The sequence below is a fragment of the Cydia fagiglandana genome, chromosome 7 (genome assembly GCF_963556715.1).
Source record: "Cydia fagiglandana chromosome 7, ilCydFagi1.1, whole genome shotgun sequence".
NCBI classification, from domain to species: domain Eukaryota; kingdom Metazoa; phylum Arthropoda; class Insecta; order Lepidoptera; family Tortricidae; genus Cydia; species Cydia fagiglandana.
Genome location: NC_085938.1, coordinates 2,832,547 through 2,856,888, shown reverse-complemented (window position 1 = coordinate 2,856,888; position 24,342 = coordinate 2,832,547).

Sequence of the window (24,342 nt, the reverse complement as noted above, 5' to 3'; positions counted from 1 at the left end):
TATCGGTAGATATCGTTTTCATGTCAAGTGTTCGTTCAAATTGGCATGTTCCTAGTGTGTTGCCTCCATTAGATCAGGTAACGATTTTACATTAAAACTACTTGTAGGGCGTCCACGTGATATGTGTACCCCTATACCTCTACCACCAGTTGGCAGAGTATTTTTCACTTACTTTCAGTGAATAAACGTGCCGATGTCACGTTTTACGTTTCTTTACGGCTTTATGTGCCTAACTTCACTACACTCCAAACGATGCTGTCCCTTTCTAACTATACTAAAAAAAAACCGAGCAAGTGCGAGTCGGACTCGCGCACGAAGGGTTCCGTACCATAATGCAAAAAAAAACAAAAATAAAGCAAAAAAAAAAACGGTCACCCATCCAAGTACTGACCACTCCCGACGTTGCTTAACTTTGGTCAAAAATCACGTTTGTTGTATGGGAGCCCCATTTAAATCTTTATTTTATTCTGTTTTTAGTATTTGTTGTTATAGCGGCAACATAAATACATCATCTGCGAAAATTTCAACTGTCTAGCTATCACGGTTCGTGAGATACAGCCTGGTGACAGACAGACGGACGGACGGACGGACGGACAGCGAAGTCTTAGTAATAGGGTCCCGTTTTACCCTTTGGGTACGGAACCCTAAAAAAGAGCAAGAATTATTATTTAATTAGTACGAGTAAACCGTAAATTACCTATCGAAAGTAAATTACGTTCACGATAGCGTTTATGTCAATGCCAAACTGATGGTAGCCGTGCTAGTGTAAATTTCATTTGAGAGAGTGACGAGCGTTTGCGTTTGCGTATTTGTCTATTTTTGTACGGGATTTAAAACAGCGCGCCAAGCGGGACGTTTTGGAAACTCAAAATCCCATATTAAATTGCACTTAAGGACTGTATCGTTTATTATAAATACAACTTTACTTAGCCGTTTTTTCTGGTATTATATTTTTATTAAAAAATTACACATATAGTTTAATTAGTGCTTTAATAATAAGTAACATTTCGTCCTGATAAACGATACAGTCCTTACACTGTCACATCACTCACACCACGCCATCGAATGAAATTCACACTAGGGGTACTGCGTACTGGTATATCTGAGGTTTCGACTCTTTGCTCGGGATTCGATTAAATACTCACGGGAGTTGTATCTTTTTAATTTACTTTCCAGCAATGTTGGGTTTGGGGGAAATTACATACGGATGATTATTTCAAAACACGCTTGCGGTATTGGGACGCAAATTGGAGTCGCTTTTATTTACAATGGTTCTGGGGTTCCGAAAATATCACGTTTATCGCACATTTTGGTTTTAGAATTTTGTAACAATAATTTCGTAGTCTTTAAAAAGATAATACAATTTAAGATTAGGACAATGATTTGATTGACTGCTAGTTAATGAAACATAATGATGAAAAAATGGAATTATAATAAGTATGTCGGAGAATGGATGAATTGTACGTATGTATGATACGCCCACAATTCCTGACAGGTATATATTTGGTGTTTGCATTTTTGCGTCTGATTATCGCTATATATAGGTCAGTAAATGAATGCTCAAAAAAACGTTGTAGAGGGAAATGCTAGGAACACAATTTTTGACTCCGTAACTTTGTTTAGACTAGTTAGGAGGTAAACATATCAAAAGTCCCCGGCTGTAGCCCCGGTGCTGCGGGGTAGAGGGGGGTAAGAAGGTCGAATTTTTCGGTTTTTCATTGATATCTTGGTAACTTTGCATCTTAGCGACATGACTACTAAGACAAACCGAAAGCTCATAAAATTAGTTACAAGTTTTATCTAGTCAAGTTTTTCGATATCTTGAATAGTTTTTGAAATACCCGCTCTTGAAAGTTTTTTTTTTTTTTTTTTATAAAGCCTATAAGGTGTCCCACTGCTGGGCAAAGGCCTTCCCCCTAGACCTCCAATCCTCCCGATTAAGTGCAGCCTCTGTCCAGTTGCTGAGAAATGTGTCCAGGTCGTCCCGCCATCTCCTCTTAGGCCGACCTTGCCGGCGTTTACATTGTGGCACCCACTCCGTGGCTAGTTTAGCCCACCTCTGTGGGTGCATGCGTCGTACATGGCCTGCCCAGTCCCACTTTAGCCTGGCGGTTTTTACCCCAACGTCGACGATGCCTGTTTTGGTGCGCAACGTAGTGTTCCGGATCCGGTCAATCCTTCTCACCCCAAGCATGTTGCGCTCCATCGCTCTTTGGCAAACCTTCAGTTTGGTCTTTTGTAACTCGGTAAGAGACCACGTTTGAGCACCGTAAGTGAGGGTTGGCAAAATGCACATGTCGACGATCGAGTCTACGCTTAAGAGCTAATGGAAGGTCTCCCTTCAGTAGCTCCTTAAGAGACCAATAGCTCTTCCAAGCGTTTTGGATCCGTCTTTCGACCTCTTTGTCCTGTCTTTGGTTGAAAGAGACTATCTGCCCCAAGTACGTATACTCGTCGACATAGTGTAGGATCTGCCCGTCTACCTCAATGTCACGTTTGGTGCTGTTGGTCATTACCTGAGTCTTAGACCGGTTTATTTTTAGGCCAACTTGAAGGCTTGCCAAGCTAAGATCTTGTAGCATCTTTTCAAGGTCCGCAGCTGAATAGGCGAAGAGAACGATGTCGTCAGCAAAGCGAAGATTTGTTAATCTTCTTCCGCCAACGAGTTTATTTAGGGATTTTAATTTTATCTTGATATCTACATCAGTGATGCTGTTAGGCCATGTTTGGTATCATTTTCGTATAAATCGGGGGTGCTGAATTCATTTATGGTATCACATTGGCATTGTTCCGAAGTAAAACCAAAATTAAAAAATATATATTTTTAAAAATCCCTCTTCACGCTTAAACCGCTGAACCAATTTCGTTGAAATTTGGTATAGAAATAGTTTCAGTCTCGACACAGGACATAGGATGGTTTTTATAACCAAAAGCATCTTTTGAGGATGTGAAAAGTGGGGTGGAAGTTTGTATGAGGAGTCAATAACCGCTGAACCGGTTTAGGTGAAATTTAGGATGGTATACATCTGTGATTTAGATGAAAATGATACCTAACATGACTTCAAACTTTACCTTAAGCAGTATTTACCTCAGGAATTCAGTTTCGTCGACGAAGTTGAATTCCCCCCATACTCCATTTCACAACTTTAAAGGATGATTATTGAGATATAAAGTATCTTATGTCCTGTCTTGGGACTCGAAATATCTGTATACCAAATTACAATTAAATCGGTTGAGCGGTTTAAGCGTGAAGAGGAATTAAAAAAAAAGGTATTTGTTTAAAGTTTATATGTTTTTTCTAAGGAATGGTGTCAATGTGATACCAAAAATGAATTCAACACCCCCGATTTATACGAAAATGATACCAAACACGGCCTAGCAGCTTCACTAATGTAGATATCAAGATTAAATTGAAAGCCCTAAATAAACTTTCAAGAGCGGATATCTCAAAAACTATTCAAGATATCGAAAAACTTGACTGAATAAAACTTGTAACAAATTTTATCAGCTTTTGGTTTGTCTCAGTAGTCATGTCGCTAAGACGCACAGTTTCCAAGATATTAGTGAAAAACCGAAAAATGAGACCTTCTTTCCCCCCTCTCCCCCCCAGCACCGGGGCTACGGCCGGGGACTTTTGATATGTTCACCTCCTAACTACTCCAAACAAAGTTACGGAGTCAAAAATTGTGTTCCTAGCATTTCCCTCTATAACTTCTTATTTCTTGGCCTAATAAGTAAGTAACGCAAAATTTTAATTTTTCTATAGATTTTTTACATGTTTTAATCAAGTGCAAATGCCATCCTGTGCTAAGCCTGTCTTAACTAATAACTCGTCTTTAACCTTATTTAAGCTTAGGAAACTTATCAATTAAAATTAATTCCAACTCAGTTGGCAGGTTGTTGTTTATGTTAATCAGTTCAGTTTTGTCAGTGTTAATTAACATAATTTAACTTGTGGCCAAAGTTGATGAAATTTTAAATAAATCGCTTTTGACCTTTAAAACTTTTAGTAAATCTAGCGAATTGCGTCAAAGAAAATATAATGTTTTAGAAACTATTTTAATAATACCAAATCACCCGTTTTCCATGAAAAAAAATCTTTAATTTAATAGTAATAATGCATTTATTTTGGGTTATTCAATAAAGCCATTTATAATTTTCGTATATTAACTCAAAATTCTCAGAATAACTGTATTAAGGGGCACATCTAAAACGTTGCGTTATTTGAACTCAAAAAATATGATTTGAAAATTCATTTGATAGTCGGAAAAACCAAACGTCCTATATTATTTATCTGTCTGTGTAATAAATAAATAAAACTGTTCCCTTATAGTGAAAATAAATGCTAAAAAAACAAAGTACAGACCGAATATCTATACTCTGTATCTTTAAGTACTTAAGTAAAAGTAAACAAATAATTCGTACATTTTCGGGTAGTTATAACGTTATTGATTAACCAACCAAATACAAAACCACCTCGATCTGTCACTGAACGACCTGACTTTAACCTACATTTTATCTGATCATTTTTCACCTACCCTCAACTGGCTTAAGGTTCATTTCCAACGACAGCTGCACTATTGTTCATTTTACTATGGAAATTGACAATAACAGCGACGCGTTCAGTGCCGGTAGTGCAGCTGCAGTTAGAAATGGAATGTTACCATTAAGAAGCCATTTTAAGGGTGAATTTTGTTTACTCTTTTTAAAATATCTAAAGATACAGACTATAGCCTACGCGAGCCACATCACTATTCCGAAACCAACATCATTTCGAAACTACCCCAAAATGATTCAAGTTCGCGAACTGCTTTAAATTCACCCTAATTGCGCAGTAATTACAAACTTTTCTCAACTCGTAATAAATGCGGGACTAAACAATGGAATACGGCCACTGTCAACTTTTGGGCGTGTTTCAATTCTGTGTACTTTGGAACTAACTTGCAGAGCTTTAGGAGTTACTCGGTATTTCTAAAATCGTTTTGCTCTCTCTATTCTCTGTCGTTCTCTCTCGTCGTGCGTTTATCTCTCGGCTCGATTCGGAAAATGAATTAGATTTCTACTAGACTTCAACAAGTTACGATATGGATAATTTAAAGATATTTGTAAGCGATTCTGGAGGTCCTCTTGAACGATTTCGACAAGTTATGACTTGGATATCCAAGTCACATCTAGTCGATATCTAATGTAGATCTAGTTGATCTCTAAATCGTCTCTAGATCATGTGATTATCTCGAAATCCGAATAGGCCTGTCTATCTATTATTGCAAAAACTTCGTTTGCAGAAGATGCAAGTTTCTCTGGGCCATTTTATATAAAGTAGACCACACATTTTATTTTTAATTCGGAAAATGTTATTGTTGTTTCTACTTCGAATCATGAGCTCCTTCGATCTTAACATGAGAAAAAAAGTGTTTCGAGATATTTATTCCCATTTCGTTACCATTTGTCACAGACTTGGAATGTAAGGAACGAAAAACACATGGAAATTTTGGGAAACTTTTTTCTCTTATAAGGATCAAAAGAGCTCGTTATTCTGAGTAGAAATAACATTAAAAACTTCTTAATAAAAAACAAAAGTATTATGTAAAACTTTAAATAAAATATTACGGCCTAAATATGGTAGTATACAGTGTGGAAAGATAAGTCGGGCCCTGGAGGGAAACTACCTTAAATCCTTAAGCTGGCTCATTTTACTTAAAGGAGACATTCCTTTATTTTTAAAAAGAAACAAAACTGCATTCAAAGTATTTCCCTTTTTTTCTTCAGATTGGCTAGTCTAAAAAAATCATGAGTGCTAAATATTCGATTTTATGGATATTTTGTACGACAGACGAGTGTAAGATCTAATGTTTCTTGGAGAAATGTTATCATTAACGTTAACAGTATCGACTAGTAGAATAAAATGTCGAATTTTAATTTTTTGAAATTTTTAGTCGGTTCGAGTCCCTGTGCGAGGCAAGCGAGTTTAAGAAAATCTTTGAATGCAGTTTTGATTCTTTTTAAAAATAAAGGAATGTCTCCTTTAAGTAAAATGAGCCATCTTAAGGATTTAAGGTAGTTTCCCTCCAGGGCCCGACTTATCTTTCCACACTGTATAGTAGTAGTATAGGCATAGTTGACGCTGTTTAAAATTGCGTCAAGTTGAAGAGGCGTATAGTTTAGGTCAGTAAATATTTCAGTCCGGGGCGGTCGCGTGATAAGGGTCTATGTAGCGTCATGTACCCGAACAGGGTACACTGCTGTGGAGAAGATTAAAGCCCTTAGCTAGTGATCTAAAAGACTCGAGCCTTTGGAGCTCTTTTTTTAGGGCTCGCCTCATCTCTTGACGCCTAAAAGGCTAAAAGCCTATTTAGATCTTTAGCCCCCGAGCCTAGTTCTATTTAAGAGCCCTTGCTCTTGGGGCTAATAACCTTATTAAGCCCCTAAAAAAAGCCTATTTAGCTCTTTAGCCCCCGAGCCTCTATTTAAGATCCTAGACTCTTGGGGCTATTAACCTTATGAAGCCCCAAGAGTCTAGGCTCTTTAATAGAACTAGGCTCCGGGGCTAATGAGCTAAATAGGCTCTTAGCCTTTTAGGCGTCAAGAAATGAGGCGAGCCCTAAAAAGAGAGCTAAAAGGCTCGAGTTCTTTGGATCACTACCCTCAGTACATGGAGCGTAAGCGTCTCATAAGCATATATTATCGTAAAACGTTGGCGACCGGTCTGGCCTAGTGGGTAGTGACCCTGCCTGTGAAGCCGATTGTCCTGGGTTCGAATCCCGGTAAGGGCATTTATTTGAGTGATGAACAGCAATATTTGATCCTGAGTCATGGATGTTTTCTATGTACATATATCGTCGCTTAGCTACGGCTAAAGATATGGCGCGTAGCGTGAAACTTGCAAGGGGAGATATGGCCGTTCCGAGGGTGTTTACCGTGTACCAAAAAGATGTTTGACCTATACCTACATACAATTTTAGTTTAGCGACTAAACTTTAGCCCATCAAACTTTTACTGACCAATCACATTTTTTTATAGCGAGAATAACCGGATATTGTGTGTATGTTCAAAACAAACGGGGTATACATATTTGTGGAGAAGGGATAACTGTCAGTGATAAGTCTCACAAAAGTATCAGTCTTGTGGACCGTTTTTAAAGTCTAAAATATACTAAGAGCTTCGTCTATATACGTATATATTCCGTCGCTGTTCTGAGTACATAAGCAGTGTACAGTAACCGGCTAGCCAAGTGTCCGAAGGAGAGAAATTCCTAATTAAATTCTGTCTGTCCTGTCAAAGGGTTTAAAGCTAATAGCTTTATTTATATGCCTTGTGCTAGTGCAAAAGGATGCCATCAGCGTCGTGACATATAAAAAGTACTTAATAAACTAAAAAAGATGATATACAAGGATTTCTGGAGTAGTTATTGCGATACTGTTTTCATGTGAAGCTGTATCATTATTTTTCTTCGCCCTATTCAGTAGGTGTAACAAAAATTGTGGGTATCCGTTTTTAGGGCATATTCGGTATCGTGTTCTGATTAGGAAAAAGTAGAACTAACTTAACTATTTTGGCTCAGCGATCCAATTTTTTCTTCTACATTTTCTTCATCAGAATAGGTACGATACCGAATATGCCCTGAAACGGAGTCCCTCTAATTTTGTTACACCTTGTATATTATCTCTAACTGCAGGCCTAGAGAGTATTTATTGACCCTTTAAGGATACTCGCAGATACTAAAAATAATCAATTCACTGACACGCATAAACGCAATACTAAATCACATCCCCATAAAATTTCCATCGTAAGCCGCTTACTTCAACCTCCCATAAAACTCAATTGGCACGCAAAATGGCGACTTTTCCATTTCACGTTCATTGTCGTGCCACGATCAATTAATCCCTGTTGTGCCACGTAATGCCACATGCCACAAAATGTCGCGTGAGTTCCGCGTTAGTGCCATGTTAGTGCCGCGATTTGAATGAGTGACAGAACGGCCGTGTCCGGGCTTTCGGGCTTAAATTTGAAAACGAAGCGTACTAAGCTCGTTTTTGAACGAAATAGTTTAAAAATTGTGCATGCAATGGAATGCTTTGAAGCATGTTTTACGTATATGTCTAGGCATTTTGTTTATATTCTGTGATAAAAACTAAAAGCTACAGGGAAATACAGGATGTCTTTAGCCCTTCGCCATATTGTAACGAGGCGAATGTATGTATTTTAGGGGGTCCCTTTGTTTCCCATAAAGTTTTAAGTCATAATGTCTTGTTTGTCATATTATCGTTAGTCATAAAACTGAAACCGTTAACTTTTCAGGATTTTCCCAAGGTTATTCTATAGATAGGTTAGGTTAGGTTAGGTTTGTTTTATGGCAATCCTGAAATATTACGCGTTTCTGAGAAAAACCAATTATGACTAACGAAAATTCGGACAAACAATACATTATGACTTAAAACTATTTGGGAAACAATAGAGACCCGTATTTTAGAATTGTCCTCACGGACTACGAGACAAAACGATAATTAACCATCACACGGTACCACTTTGGTCCTCTGTCCTCTCCTAAATACCCCGCACCTGCCTATTTGCGGGCAGTCTAACACAAGCCTAATTCATATTCATGTAGCATGCAGGACGTAGGTACAGTCGACGTCAAAGATATATTTACACATTTGTACCTTACTCCTTTGTAATAAGGCGAAAAATGTAAACATATTTTTGACGTCGACTGTATGCTGGAGGCTCTGATACGTAATTACCAAACACCAGAGTTACCTAGTGTGTTAGAAATTGTTACGTTGAAAATAACATTCTACTGATTATGGAAAAAAAAATGTACAATGCACACGTGTGACACGTGTGTTACTAATAGAGTAATAACGCAGTAGGTATATATTAATTGTTTGTAAATTAGTGGAAACCACTTAGAGCAACAATGTACATAATTGATTTACAAGCCGTTGCACAAATTTTGTTAATTCAATTAATTAATTGACAAGCATCATTACGCAATACAGTGCCACAAAATTAATTACTTATGCAAAATTGGTAATTGCCAATATAGGCAATATTAGCACTAGGTACATGTGTAAAGTGTATTACCAAAGATTCAGCGGGTCTACCGCGAAAACCGAAATTCGCGCGGGAATCTTTCTCGTTTACTCTCATTAAGACGTAATTAGAGTGACAGAGAAAAATGCCCGCAATAGACGAACTTCGATTTTCGCGGTTATAGCCCAGATTGAGTGTGGACCCCGAAATCGCGAAAAAAAATGATCTCTGTCATAAACATCTTCGCCAAAATAACAATTAACAGCTGTTTTTTTGTTATGAGTATGATCCGACGTAACAAAATCACCCTGTATACATAGTCTAATAAAACATGGTCTTCTCTTCCCAGAGTGACACAAGCCTACGTCACAATAACATTGCCACTTTATATAGCGCTATCGCATATTATCATATAGCGATGTCGCACGATGACGTAGGCTTGTGTCAGTCACGTGACAACGAAAAGACGGGAAGAGAGTACCAGGCGGAGTATATTATTATACCATGCCCACTGCCCAGTATATAGAAAGAAGAAGAAGAAAAGAAAATACATTTATTTAACGCCACAACATATTACATATAGGAAACAAAGACATACAGACATAAAAAGCATTGGACGCTAAAATAGGACCTCACTCAGCATGATGCCGCGGCAATCCGTGGCGCTGGTTTTCAGTGGGGACCTGCCTTAAAACTATGAGACGACAACACATACCTACGCCAGCGACACACAAAAAACAGACATAAAAAATTTATACATACTGAACAACAGCAAAAGAAAAGAAAAGAAAAACATACTAATAACATATAAAAAAAACCACACTGAATTTTAAAATATACATCAAATTTAAAAATATTAAAAACAAAAACTGTAACCTAAAAACTTAAATACTACCCACAAAACAAATTATAGTTATTTTAATAGAATGACGGTAGGTATCAAATCGTAAACAGCTACGTCTCCAGAGAGATAATGTGGTTAACTTGTATTACTTATAAATTGGATTAATAGAAACTTGAATGACAATTGCATTAAATCCGTCCTTTGAACTGCTGTATAAACAAGAGAAGGTAATTCTTAGTGTTTTTCACCCAGCAATATAAGCGGACACCACTTGAAAGTCTTAACTCGTACCAGCACTAACCTATTTTTCAAGCTATAAATTTATTTTGTACAGTCGGTACAGAATAGGAGCTTTCAGAAATTTCATTTCGCTGAATCCAAAATTGAATTCTTTCCCGACTGCTCCAATAATCGAATGAATAATCCATTTACAGTGGCATCGCGGAGTGTCCGGGCAAATCAAAAGAAATATTTTGGGCAAACGAAAACCTTAAGTTAAGTTAAGGTTCCGTTAGGGGTTTACTGCGTTTTTGTTGACGGCGAAACGGTACAAGGAAAGCGATTGGCGTACTTATTGCATCTCTTTTTAATATACTGTAATATACAGAGACAAACACGTCTGTCATTCACGTTGTCATGTGTCTGGTTATTTCAGTCAGTCTCGGTACAAAAAGTACTGAGCTTGACTGAAGTATCATGACAAGTACGAACGATTCCGAGAAAATACGATGGAAAACAATTATGCACTGCATCTTTACGACCATTATAATTATCCGTGCAGAAAATACTCTATACATACATATACATTTATTTCAACACTTTTTACATCAGTTGTTAGGTATAATATAAGGGTTAGGTAGGTAATTAGGTATAAGAAGTAAGCAAGTACCTTAACATTGTGTGAGTAATTGTGTTGTGTGTTGGTAATTGTGTTGTAAAAATGACATTTGAAAGGCCAGTCCGGCCAAGAAAGGCTCTATGTTCATGTCATGAGAGCGAAAAAACTGAAATTTAACTTTAACTTTTCACGATGCGACCGGAATTCGGCCAGATATGAACTCTGAAGTAAGTAATGTAATTTCCTCAGTCTGATACGGTGATAATTATGGTGACACCAGAGATAAAAAAGTTTTGTTGTTAAGAGATAAAAGTAGAGATGTAAATAAATGTTCGAATGTTAACTTTGTGAGAAACGATTCAAATGACAAAAGCTGGGAGATTTTTCATTTTATGTTTCAAAATTAGACTTCAATAAAGTGCATAACCCGGACCCGGACAGGGACCCGGATATGTCCTTAAACTACGTCCAAGACCACTAGTGGACGGGCAGCAGCGCCCCTCAAATTCGGTGTACTCGACTGCGATCGCTAACTCGCCTGCCAAGCGTGGCGATTATGGCATTCACCCCCTATTCGGCACGTATGGAGGTCCAAGGGGGAGGCCTATGTTCAGAAGTGGACGCCTTATGGCTGAGATGATGATGATGAAAGTGCATAAAAATAGTAATTACTTAAATATGCTTAAGTTTTACAGGGTCCTTCTAACAGTAGGTATTAAACAAATATAATTAGTACGATTTACCAGGTTTTCATACAAATAATATTAGGATATTTCCGTTCGTAATGGGCCTCAGATAGGTACCTTTCGAGAAATGGGCCCCTGCGCTGCCCTGAACGAACCAAGATGGACGACCCTTACCCAAATCGACACAAACCGCTGAAATTTAATTGTTATTTATTAATTTTTACTAATTCAATTCAATATTATTACAAGGGCGCTGGTGGCCTAGCGGTAAAAGCGTGCGACTTTCAATCCGGAGGTCGCGGGTTCAAACCCCGGCTCGTACCAATGAGTTTTTCAAATATGTACGAAATATCATTTGACATTTGCATTGAACATCGTGAGGAAATCGGACCAATCCCAATAATGCCTTAGTTTCCCCTCTGGATTGGAAGGTTAGATGGCAGTCGCTTTCGTAAAAACTAGCGCCTACGTCAAATCATGGGATTAGTTGGCAAACGGACCTTAGGCTCCCATGAGCCGAGGTAAAATTCCGGGATAACGCGAGGAAGAAGAAGATTATTACAGAAAAGATCATTCACGCAAATTGGTGACTAGGATTATTATAATTATGTTCAATCTAACGGTTTCTTTTTTCTGTTTGGCCCAAAGATGATTATCAGAGAATGCCATTTGGTATTGAATCCTTCATATGTATTAAATTGCTGTACTTATTGCAACGAAGATTTTATACAGAAAAGAATCATGAAATAGGTTTGTATCCAACCGGTTGATCTCCGGCGCGACAATGTTAACTCGGGCCTCGGAAATAAGCAAAATAAATTCATGCCCTGGCGAACTCCGCGCCTAAATTGCGTTTTTATTCTACCCGTATTCGCCAGTCCATTACTGTAGGTGAAAATTGAGCGTCAAGTAGAATTTTTAATACATTTAATAAACGAAATTCGTTGGAGAATACGTGAGTTTCATTCTTTATGAGGAATTAAGGGACAAAACATTATTATTTTGGTTTGGGTAATCTTATAAATTGGATAACGTAATATTTTTTAGGAATAAGATTGTGACTAAACTTTAAATGGTTGGAAAAGAAATGTCTTTAGGCATTGTTTTTTTGATATCGGTCCCTTGGGAAGAGAAGGGAAATGACACAACGACCCTTTGAGCCCTTAATCTATTGAACACTAAACCTATTTATATATATATATATATATATATATATATATAAATAGGTTTAGTGTTCAATAGATTAAGGGCTCAAAGGGTCGTTGTGTCATTTCCCTTCTCTCCCATGAAAACTCAGACTGCCGGACAGTAAAATTCTCTGTAGTGCACAATCGCCCTATTTCGCGGACGAATAGAACTGCTACCAAGAGTTGACATTTCGATGTATTGGTGTGATCGAGAGGGACTGCGATCAAATTCACGCAGTCCCTAGCGAAAATTTCAAATGTCAACTCATAGCAGCCGTAGGTTCGAGTACTAGATGAAGTTAATGGCGATAGCGGGAGCAGTAATAATTATATTCGTTTAGACGTCTCATGACACCTTTAAGATATATATATATATATATATATATATATATATATAAATCCGCGAAATAGGGCGATTGTGCACTACAGAGAATTTTACTGTCCGGCAGTCTGAGTTTTCATGGTCCGACATGGCATGAAAAAAACGGATGATTGACCTGTGCACTTGTCCGTCTTTTTACTCGCAGGTGCGGCGCAGTGGCATGAAAAAAACGAATGATTGGATTGTGCACTTGTCCGTCTTTTTACTAAAAGAGAGGTAACCCCTAGCCCGCCCCCGCCCGGCCAAGTCATGAATAATCTGATAATACTAATTCCAGACGCAGTGCACAAGCATAAACACGTTTTTCATAGCTGTCATCTCGGACCGGAAAAAACTGCCCGGAATGGGGAAAAGTAAAATGTCGGACGGTAAAATTACGTCTAGTGCACAAGCTACTATATACATTTAATGGTGTGCCATATCGGACCGTAAAAACTCGGACTGTCGGACAGTAAAATTCATTGTAGTGCACAATCGCCCATAGTCATTGAAAACCGAATTTTCATCTTTTTTAAGTTCTCTGCAACATTTTAAGAATACTTTTCGTGAAGGTCCTACCTTCAATGGTTTAGGGTTTTGGTTTATATTATAAGGGCTGTATCGGAATCTGTTTCACGGGAGTATTTCATGTAGTATTTTATAACAAAATCTAACAAGATTTTTAACTGATAGTTCAATAATCAATTGGACAAAAAATATATGAATATTATAAAACATGAACAAGACCTCCGTTTCAAAATTTAAGCATCAATTTTTTTTATAACTTCAAAATGAATAGTTATTCATAAAACAAAACTATTTAGTCGGACTATATCGCGTATAATTGTATGTAACTACATGTATGTATGTATGTATGTATGTCACTTTATTGCACATAAACAGGTTTACATAAAATGGTCAAAAACAAAACAAAAATAAAAATGTTATGTACAAAGGCTAACTTATCCCTAAAAGGGATCTCTTCCAGCTAACCTTTGAGAAAATGCGAAAGGATCAGATACTAACAGGTGAAAGACAATTTAATATGGAGAAATAGCACTATGAGAATTTTGGATACACATAAAGGACGACGAGAGCAAATAAGTACTTAAAGAAAAAGAAAAAAAAAATATATAAAAATAAATAAATAAAAAATACATGTCATTGTATTATAATCGTATTACACAACAAAAAATCTCTAAATAGTTTCTTTTCATGTACAAATGGGTCTATTCCATTCCTATAAATATTATTGAAAAATAGATTGTAAAAAAGATATGTTTTTTGTACACATAGTATTGTGATATATGTGTGTGTTGCCCGTCGCCTCTTGAGAGCTTTAAATATAGCCGTTGCGTAAAGTATAGCTGACCTTAATTATGGATACTTTGGACAGGGGCCATGCGACGTAAACGTAACGGAGGAAGTGAAAATCAGGGCTTAGAAATAAAGAAGTGGAAAACACACTGTCTGGGGCGACACTCGAACTCACTACTCCGGGATATCAGCCCGCCGCTCTAGCAACTGACCTACTGACCCTCAATCATAATCATTTATCGAATGGTATCATGGTATTTTACAAAGGTGGGTGGGTGGCAACATATTTATACGTACCTACATAGAGTACACAGAATATTAATAATATATGAAGGATGTGGTGAAATATTCACTGACAAGGAGTATGTCTCGGTAGCTCAGTTGAAAAGAAGTTGAGTAAGCATTGTGGTATATTTTGCAGACGTTTCTGCTTAGTAAAATTTTATTTTAATTCAGGGATCAAGATGAAAATATCCATTTATTGAAGTAAAATCTCATCAAAAACATATTAACAACTCAAAGTTCGCGATCCTAAATGTTCTGAGATTAGTATATTTAAATACCCATCCATGTTCTATACTTTATTATTTATTTAATTATCTTTAGGCGCATCTAGATATTATTCATATTCTATCCTACAAATTTGTCATACATAATAATATTTTTTAATAGGTATGCTTAAATTAATAATTTTTCTACTAATAAATAAATAGTTCAAATAGATTATATTATATGTGCAAATAGAAAACTTCATCTTTACATTTTAATCAAAGAAAAAAAGTCTTACGATTTTAATGCCGTCCCTGCAAAATATACCTTAACACATTAAGTTTATATATCCTCCTGAGACCCACAGCAGAGGCTTTGTTTTTAGGGTTCCGTACCCAAAGGGTAAAACGGGACCCTATTACTAAGACTTCGCCGTCCGTCCGTCCATCCGTCCGTCCGTCCGTCTGTCTGTCACCAGGCTGTATCTTACGAACCGTGATAGGTAGACAGTTGAAATTTTCACAGATGATGTATTTTTGTTGCCGCTATAACAACAAATACTAAAAACAGAATAAAATAAAGATTTAAATGGGGCTCCCATACAACAAACGTGATTTTTGACCAAAGTTAAGCAACGTCGGGAGTGGTCAGTACTTGGATGGGTGACCGTTTTTTTTTTACTTTTTTTTTTGCATTATGGTACGGAACCCTTCGTGCGCGAGTCCGACTCGCACTTGCCCGGTTTTTAATTTGGAACCCTCTGTTACTAATAAAATTTCAAAATTGAACGAAGAATATGTACAAAAAATTGCACGCAGGGTCTTAGGAGGTAAAGAAATAAATTATTTTTATCGCCTAAAAACTGAAGGTGTTGATGCGCGAAAGTCGGCGGGCTATAAAATCAGCTGAAAAAAGTTATTCAAGCCTGTTTAGGGTCGTCACGTCTTTGGAGCTATTCCAATACCCTGCTGAGGCTAACGACTAACCGCGACTTGCGCCATCACACTAACCGGGGTTAACCGGTTAAACCGTTAACCCAGTGTCGAATTGTACTGGTAACCATGGTAACTCCAGGTTTAACCGGCTAACCCTTGGTTAGTGAATGGTGCAAGCGGCCCTAAGGGAGATAAGCTTGCAGCTTACCTTATGTCTTACGCAATTTACAGAAACTGCCGTATTCGAATTTCAAGATATTCACAAGAGCCGACACGTACTAGATCCATTCTAGATACGTTATAGTTTAGATTTCAACTAAGTAGTTCTCTTTTGCAGCTCAATTTGGGCAACCAGTCTCACTTTTACGTCAGATAGTGTTAGATATCTATTAGATGTGAATTGGATATCTAAGTCATATCTTGTGGAAATCGTTCAAGAGTATCTCATAAATGTCAAATTTAACAGGTTAGATCTTAAACATATCGTTATCGTATCTTGGTGACGTCTAAAAGATATCTAGTAGATGTCTATTTCAAAATCCGAATCGGGCCCCCAGTCGACTGTTTTAATTGCCTACCTATCACGCTTACATCAACTTTGAGGTACGGGGTTATATTTTGGGGCAACTGTAAAGATAAAGAAGAACCCCCTTATTCATAAACGTTTACTGAAGTTAACACGCCGATAATAATCGTTTGTCCCTTTCCATCATACCAATACGTCGGAAAGGGACAAACGATTATTATCGACTTGTTAACTTTAGTAAACGTTTATGAATAAGGGGGTTAGTGTTCAGGACTCAAAAATGTGCTTACGATCTTTATACTGCTGGATAAGTAAGTTAAAACCGATTACCTATGCCTAAGCCTAAAATGGGTTGCTTTAAAGGATGGATGGATTTAACTACAATTAAAGGATGACCCATGGTACCGGGCGTCGTACCCGGGCCTAGGCGTCCAACATGTCATTTTCTATGACGGCTGGTCGGTGACTAGGAAACGAAGCGCCGGAAGCTCCGGCGGTCTAGCGTGAGTCAACCTTATTTTTTTTTTATTTATCCCGCCTATTCAAAGCCTATTCAGCGTATACTATCATATTTCGGACACACAGTGCGCAGAGGTGACGAAAGTTTGGAAAAACTGATAGTGATTGGACACACCGAAGGCAGGAGATCACGCGGTCGTTCACCAATAAGATGGACCGATCAAGTTAAAGACTCGTCATCCTCTGCTTTCTACATGGTCGTCAGAGACGCGTTGGACAGAAACCGGTGGAGACAGATCATCCGCTCCAGATGCAACCCTGATACTGACCACGATCCTCAGACATGAGGGACCGACCAAAGAGAGATTCAAAGAGAGACGTGCAGGCATACCTACTGGGAGGCGTGTCTCACTCTGCGATTTCGTCGCTTTGCTGCAGGTAGCTAAAAGTACATCCGTTCGGCCCCAATTTCGGCGTTTGCTATTGCAATAAGCCGCGCGTGGCGCTGTCGCCACCTAGCGGCCATACCTGCATGTGCTGATCGTAACAGACGCGTGTTGTTAGAGAGTGAGTCTTCTGTACTTAGTACTGTTATTTATTATGTGCTACTGGCGAGAAATTAAAACATCTTACTGAGTCTGTTTTCCAAACTTCCTGCGCCCGTTTATCATTATTTACTTTCAGTCTAGGATTGTCAGTCAGCCTACACACAAAACGACGTTTTAAAATCATTATCACTAGAAAAACCAGTAAAAATCGTAAAACTTTGAATAAAAATAAAACAAAAAACCGGGCAAGTGCGAGTCGGACTCGCGCACGAAGGGTTCCGTACCATAATGCAAAAAAAGGCAAAAAAAAAACGGTCACCCATCCAAGTACTGACCCCGCCCGACGTTGCTTAACTTCGGTCAAAAATCACGTTTGTTGTATGGGAGCCCCACTTAAATCTTTTATTCTGTTTTTAGTATTTGTTGTTATAGCGGCAACAGAAATACATCATCTGTGAATATTTCAACTGTCTAGCTATCACGGTTCGTGAGATACAGCCTGGTGACAGACGGACGGACGGACAGCAGAGTCTTAGTAATAGGGTCCCGTTTTACCCTTTGGGTACGGAACCCTAAAAACTCAACACAAGAATTCTTAGGGCACGATTACGCTGGTCGCCTTTGTTAGACTTGCTTGCATTCGCAATAGAGAGAGTCTTTGACACGTTACTTACGGACCAAGGGTGTTTTTGGATGGGTAGATAGAATAAGGCTGATATGGACTCAGTGGCCGTAAAAGAGGCGAGGAGGTCAATTCGACCGCACACTGATATCAGAATGACATCAACTGATGTCATTCCGTTATCGCGCTCGTACTTGACCGCACATGTAGGTATAGGCGCAGGCGGATCCACGACAACTAAATAACATCATTCAAATTTAATATCATTCTGATGTCAGTGTACGTTCGAATTGGCTTGTTAAGCTATCCGTAGTGGAGCGTATAACGCGCCATCTGGCTTATTTTAGGCATGAGAGAAAAGATAAGAATATTGTATAACATGAATAGTACTAAGTATAGAATGCTCACTGTCAAACAAAACTTGGAATAAGTTTTTGGCAAAAATTTTCATTTTTGGTACAAGCTTTTACCGCTGACTGTACTTTTCTTACGACAGACAACTAATACTCATCGAGACAATAATAAAAAACCCCTAAGATAATTAGGTTGTGTTGTTTCGTCACAGAGTTCCTATGGCCACCTCCTGTCTCCATCATCAGATCAGCTCGATGGTACCATAATATTGCATTGTCATCCGATTTATACATGCATGCAAAATTTCAGCTCAATCGGTAACCGGGAAGTGGATCAAATTTAACTTGCAAGATGATTGATTACAGACCGACGGACAGACAGACAACGGGACAGGTGAAACAAGCTTGTAAAAATTAAGCCCTTTCAAGCCGATAACTTAAGCAAAAAATCACGCCAATTTAAGCAATTATCAGCGATTTTAGTTTAGGTCTGTGTCTTTCTGAAATCAAGTTTAAATTTATTTTTTGCACGAAAAGTTCGTAATCCTCGTAATCACAGGACGGGGAATTAGGTAATTGTCTTAACGTCGTTTCTCAAATACGCGTACCGCGAGTTTGTCCCCCTTTTAACCCAAGCATACTCGCTACTGGGTAAAAATTACCACACAATGAACTTTGAACTTTTTTCTTATTTTGGGCATTTTGTCACAAAAATTAAATAATTGCTGGTAAGCAATATATGTAAAATAATAGCTTTTCTAATGCAAAACTGATAAGATCAAAAAAAAGTTTCTAGTTTAATAGAGCATCTCGTTTCGTTGTTTATAAAATATATGAATGCAGATTGACTTTCTTTGTGCAATCTTCATTTTGAGTGGTTAATTTTTTTTAACTAATTTTACGTGAGTTTTTTTTGGCGCAAGTACCTACACTTGCGCCAAAATAGGTCTGGTTCTTGCTTCCCTACTTTCAAAATTTAAAACTTTTCGTAAAAATTTTCGTCAAAGTTCTAGGTACCTACCTGACAAAAATGCAAGTTCTTATTAAAAAATTAAATATGATATGACGGAGGTACCTTAAAGCAGTTTTAAAGAACAATTAATTATTTTCTTTTATAACGCCTTGAAACGTTACTGGGTAATTTTTACCCAGTAACGAGTGATATATTTGAAACCTAGCGAGTACCGGGTTAAATTATACAAGGCGGGTAATGAAGTATGGTAATTGCTTGATTGCCGTATTGTCTTTGCGGTTAACGAAATTTAAACTGAGGTTACTCGTGGATGTAACTTGTGTGTGTTCAATTTGAGGGTGATTTTTAGGTAAATATTGCTTTGCTAATTCAATTTAGGAATGCACAGTTGTAATAGTTGACAGCTCCTTTGTTACTCGGAATTTATATTGGATGTGGCAACAATAAGAACATTGACGTTCCTAAAATTGCATTAATTAACTTAGTTACTAACTAATGCAGTGTTGCTCCACAGTTGCACGACAGTTGCTTCACAATAGTTACCTCCGGTGTGGATGCACCTTTATTCCAATCAACATTTGGAACAAGAATGATTTTAATTTAATTATCTCTATATATAAATGCGTTTATTTTTAAAGGACCAATTTTTTGCATTAATAGCAGTACTTACAGTCAGCACCCAAAGTATTCAAATAGTTCGGTACACCATATATATTTTGTATGGCGTACCGAACTATATGAATACTTTGGATGCTACCTACTACATGACGCTTACTGTACTTCTAAAGTGCAAGCATATCACGTGCGTTTGAACGAGAACACGTTAGTTCCACATCCAATAGTGAAAGGATTCCAATTTCAAACCGAACTTCAAATATAGATCGTGACCACTCAGATCTGCAAACAAACTGAATGTATGTGAACTGATTTTCTAAAAGATACTATTTAGGCTCTATTTCTTAGACAAGCGAGCCGGAAGTCGATTCTCATGTAACAAATGTTTTGAACTGGAATGGTAACCTCGGCAGGTAGTCATTCAATATTAATGTCATTAAATCTCTTTTCCCAAATAAAGAGTACCCCAGTGCCCCAAACGCGTTATGTAGTTCCGCGTAGCATTATTCCCGATCGCATTTTTCCCCACTTTTCATGGACGGCACCCTAAATTAATAGGTTAGGTAGGATAGGTTCGTTAGGTAGCTTCAGATGCTCGAAGGGCAAACCGCCCAGAAATAGGAAAAATGCGACAGGGAATAATGCTACCCGGAACTAACGCGAGTGGGGAAAAATGTGATCGGGAATAATGCTACGCGGAACTAACGCGTTTGGGGCACTGATCTAGCTACTCCAAATAAATCCCAAACCAAATGATTTTACAACGTCATTCTCTGTTATAGTGTAATGGAGCAGACCACCTATATTATTTAACAAATCGTATTATTCTAATGCGTGACCGACCCATCTCAAACATTCGCATATCCGCATAATCTTATGCGAACTACGCTCACACGCAACGCGTCTCATCAAATGTACATCGAGGTTCCAAAGGCTCACTACCTGAATCACAAAATTCGTTCTAAACTCATTTACTGTATAACTTGTCCTTGACATCGTATCAAATATGCTTGTTTGGTGATCATACTATAGTTCGTTTTTTTAGCATTAGAAATAAGGTAAACAATATTGATGTGTCTTTTGATTGAAAAACACGTTTTAAAAATAAGTCACGGCAAATATGTAACAATTATAAATCTAATACGATCATTTATATTCTTCTGTTTTCATAAGTAAAAGTTACTGATTTTTACAAAGCGTTTTTAAATTAAAAGACATGTCAAGATCGCTTACCTTCTTTCTACTGCTAAAAAACGAACTATAAAAGTGTTCTTGAAGCTTAGCGTTGAGAACATAGGTACTGTAAAAAGACTTATCATAGTCTCTTCCTCCATTCCCTTTTATCATTGAAATTTGAATCATATAATATCCCACAGAACACAGTAGATATCACGTATTTTGGTATCATTTAGTTGCGAAAGACAAAGTTCCTTAATGGTGTTTAAATCCTTGTATTTACAATCTAAACGGGTATTTTCTTTAGCAACTAATTTTGAGGCTGCGACAAACACACGGCTCATTAAGTTGTTTATATTTGCGAAGGAACTAGTTGCGTTGATTGGCTGAAAGCAAATAAAAGTTGATAAACTCCAGACTTGAGTCTCGTTTGATGGCTCATGAAACTATACGTACTTAAATAAAATTATAGGATCGAATGTCTGGTAAGAAATTGGTATTTCTCTCGTACCTATGAGTTCACTATCTTCAAATTTTTATTAAGTATTTTCATTGGTACATTCTTACGGTAGATATTAGCCTCCCAAAGAAGTGTAAACAATAGGGAGATATTGATAAAATTGCAGTTTTCTGGTAAGTTTCAGCTAAGAGCGATTGGTCACCGTGTTCCAAAAGGTCACAAAATCGAGTATTGTCTGAATCCTTAAATTTCGCTTTTAATTTAAAATGTAATATTTGTAGTATCGCTTGCAGACGTATCTGATTGGTAAACTATAGTAGACCCTCTCCGTTTTGAAATTAATCAACTTCGACACATCTAAATGTAACATAGGTAGTCTATTCTATTTCATTACTCTTAATATCTGGGTCAGATAACTCTTGCCAAACCACACCACAAACCACATTCGCTTTTCGTAAACTCATATAGATACAGGAGAACCCCGATAAGGACCGGTTTAGAGTTCAAAGTCCACTGGGAGATGTGTCGCGGGTGCTCAATGCTGAGGTTATTTCGAATGAGATGCCTGTCCAGTTCACTTTTAAAGAGGTTAACCGTGTGATACAGTCGATGACGAGAGGGAAGTCACCGGGACACGATGGTCTCAGCATTGAGCATCTGCAGCATGCAGGTGGTCACCTACCACGGGTACTCAAAATGTTCTTCAACTTATGCATGAGCCATTGTTACCTTCCCGATGATCTCATGAGGACTATTGTGGTGCCTATTGCCAAAAATAAAACTGGAGATGCTTCTGACGGATCCAATTACAGGCCAATATCTCTAGCAACGGTATCCGCTAAAGTGCTGGACGGACTGCTTGATAACCTACTGTCAAAACATGTCCAATCGCACGATGCACAGTTTGGATTTAAACTTAATGTATCAACGGAGAGTGCGATACTCTGTTTTAAGCATACCGTCCAGTACTACAACGATGATAAAACGCCTATATTTGCCTGTTTTTTGGATCTGTCAAAAGCGTTTGACATGGTCTCCTATGACATTTTATGGGACAAACTTGAGAGCTGTACGAGTACTCCGAGGGGGGTGGTTAACCTCTTCCGTTATTGGTACGGGAACCAAACCAACCAGGTCAGATGGGCGGGAGCGTTTTCAGACGTGTACAGGTTAACGTGTGGTGTGAGACAAGGTGGTCTCAGCTCACCCAGGTTGTTTAACTTGTACATAGATGAGTTGATCGCTAGGCTCAGCAGCACTGGTATTGGATGCTCAATTGGCGGTACCATTGTTAACAATATCAGCTATGCAGATGATATGGTGCTGCTGTGCCCGGCGATCAGCGCTCTTGTCAAACTGTTGAAGATCTGTGAGGAGTATGCGGTGACCCATGGCCTGATGTACAACACCAAGAAGAGCGAACTACTCGTTTTCAAGGCAGGCAAAAAGGAGTATACGTCAGTTCCTGCCGTATATTTATGTGGTGTTCCTCTAAATAGAGTTTCACGGTTCAAGTACCTCGGGCACTGGGTCACCGAGGACCTCCAGGATGATGCTGACATAGAAAGGGAGCGCAGGGCATTGTCAGTAAGGTGCAACATGCTGTCACGTAGGTTTGCACGGTGTGACAGGGATGTCAAAAAGACCCTTTTTAGGGCTTTTTGCCAGTCCTTTTATGCGTGCAGCCTATGGACAAATTACACAAAAAAGACCCTCAATGCCCTGCGTGTCCAATACAATAATGGTTTCCGCATGCTGATGGGACTGCCACGTTACTGTAGCGCCTCGGGGATGTTTGCGGAGGCTAGAGTGGACGCGTTCATTGCGATAATCCGTAAACGCACCGCCTCCCTAATGCGCGGGGTACGTGACAGTTCCAACAGTCTGCTTCAGCTCATTCCTGGAGATCCTGCTGGTTCACTCTGGAGGCACTGGAATGACCTACATATGGGATCCAGAGGCACAGTGTATAATTTAATGTAAATATGTAGATTTTAATTTAATTTTAATGTAATTTGTTGACATGTATTTTTAATTTTAATTTTAATTTTGATTTTAATTTTAATTTTAATTTTAATATGATAATATTTTTAATTGTAATTATTTTTATTTTAATATTTTTGTATGGGTATATTTTTTGCCTGAAATAAAATTTGATTGATTGATTGATTGATAACACGTATCACAAGAGAAACGCCAAAAACTTTCTTCAAACACCCCCTAAACTGGAGGACGACTTAATACTTACAAGAAAGAGCTGTAACTTACTTCTATTATGTGTTCTTGTACAAAAAAGAGTTAGCTATTATAAAGAGTTTATGTTAAGGAGTATACCCCATATAACCATTCCAGTCGCAGAATCATCAAAGTGGTAACTAAATGTCAGATGTGTCGTAACAGAGTCCACACAATGTGTCTAGAATTGTTTCGAAACAATGTGTCGTCGCCGTGTGTACACTTTTCCGTAACAAGGTGTCGACACATTTGTGTGCACTTTGCGTGCGGTTTGCGACTAAATCTGACAGCAAATTTGTGACAGCAAATGTCAATATAAAATACCTCTTGAAAACCAAGGTTTGTAAAACTACTATTAGTGTCTCGTGTGCTCGTAAGTAATTCTAGTAAGTCATCATGGGCGATGCAAATGATAATAATCAACCAAACCCATATAAACACCCAACACCCGTCAACCTTTTACAGAAAAGTTTTTAAAGAAATGCAATAAGCTACTTAGGTCAGCCAACGAATGCACCAAAAAGTTGTAGAGGGAAATGCTCGGAACACAATTTTTGACTCTGTAACTTGGTTTGGGCAAGTTAGGAGGTGAACATATCAAAAGTCCCCGGCCGTAGCCCTTGAGCGGGGGGAAGAGAGGGGGCTTTGTTTGAAGGTCCCATTTTCCGGTTTTTCGATTATATCT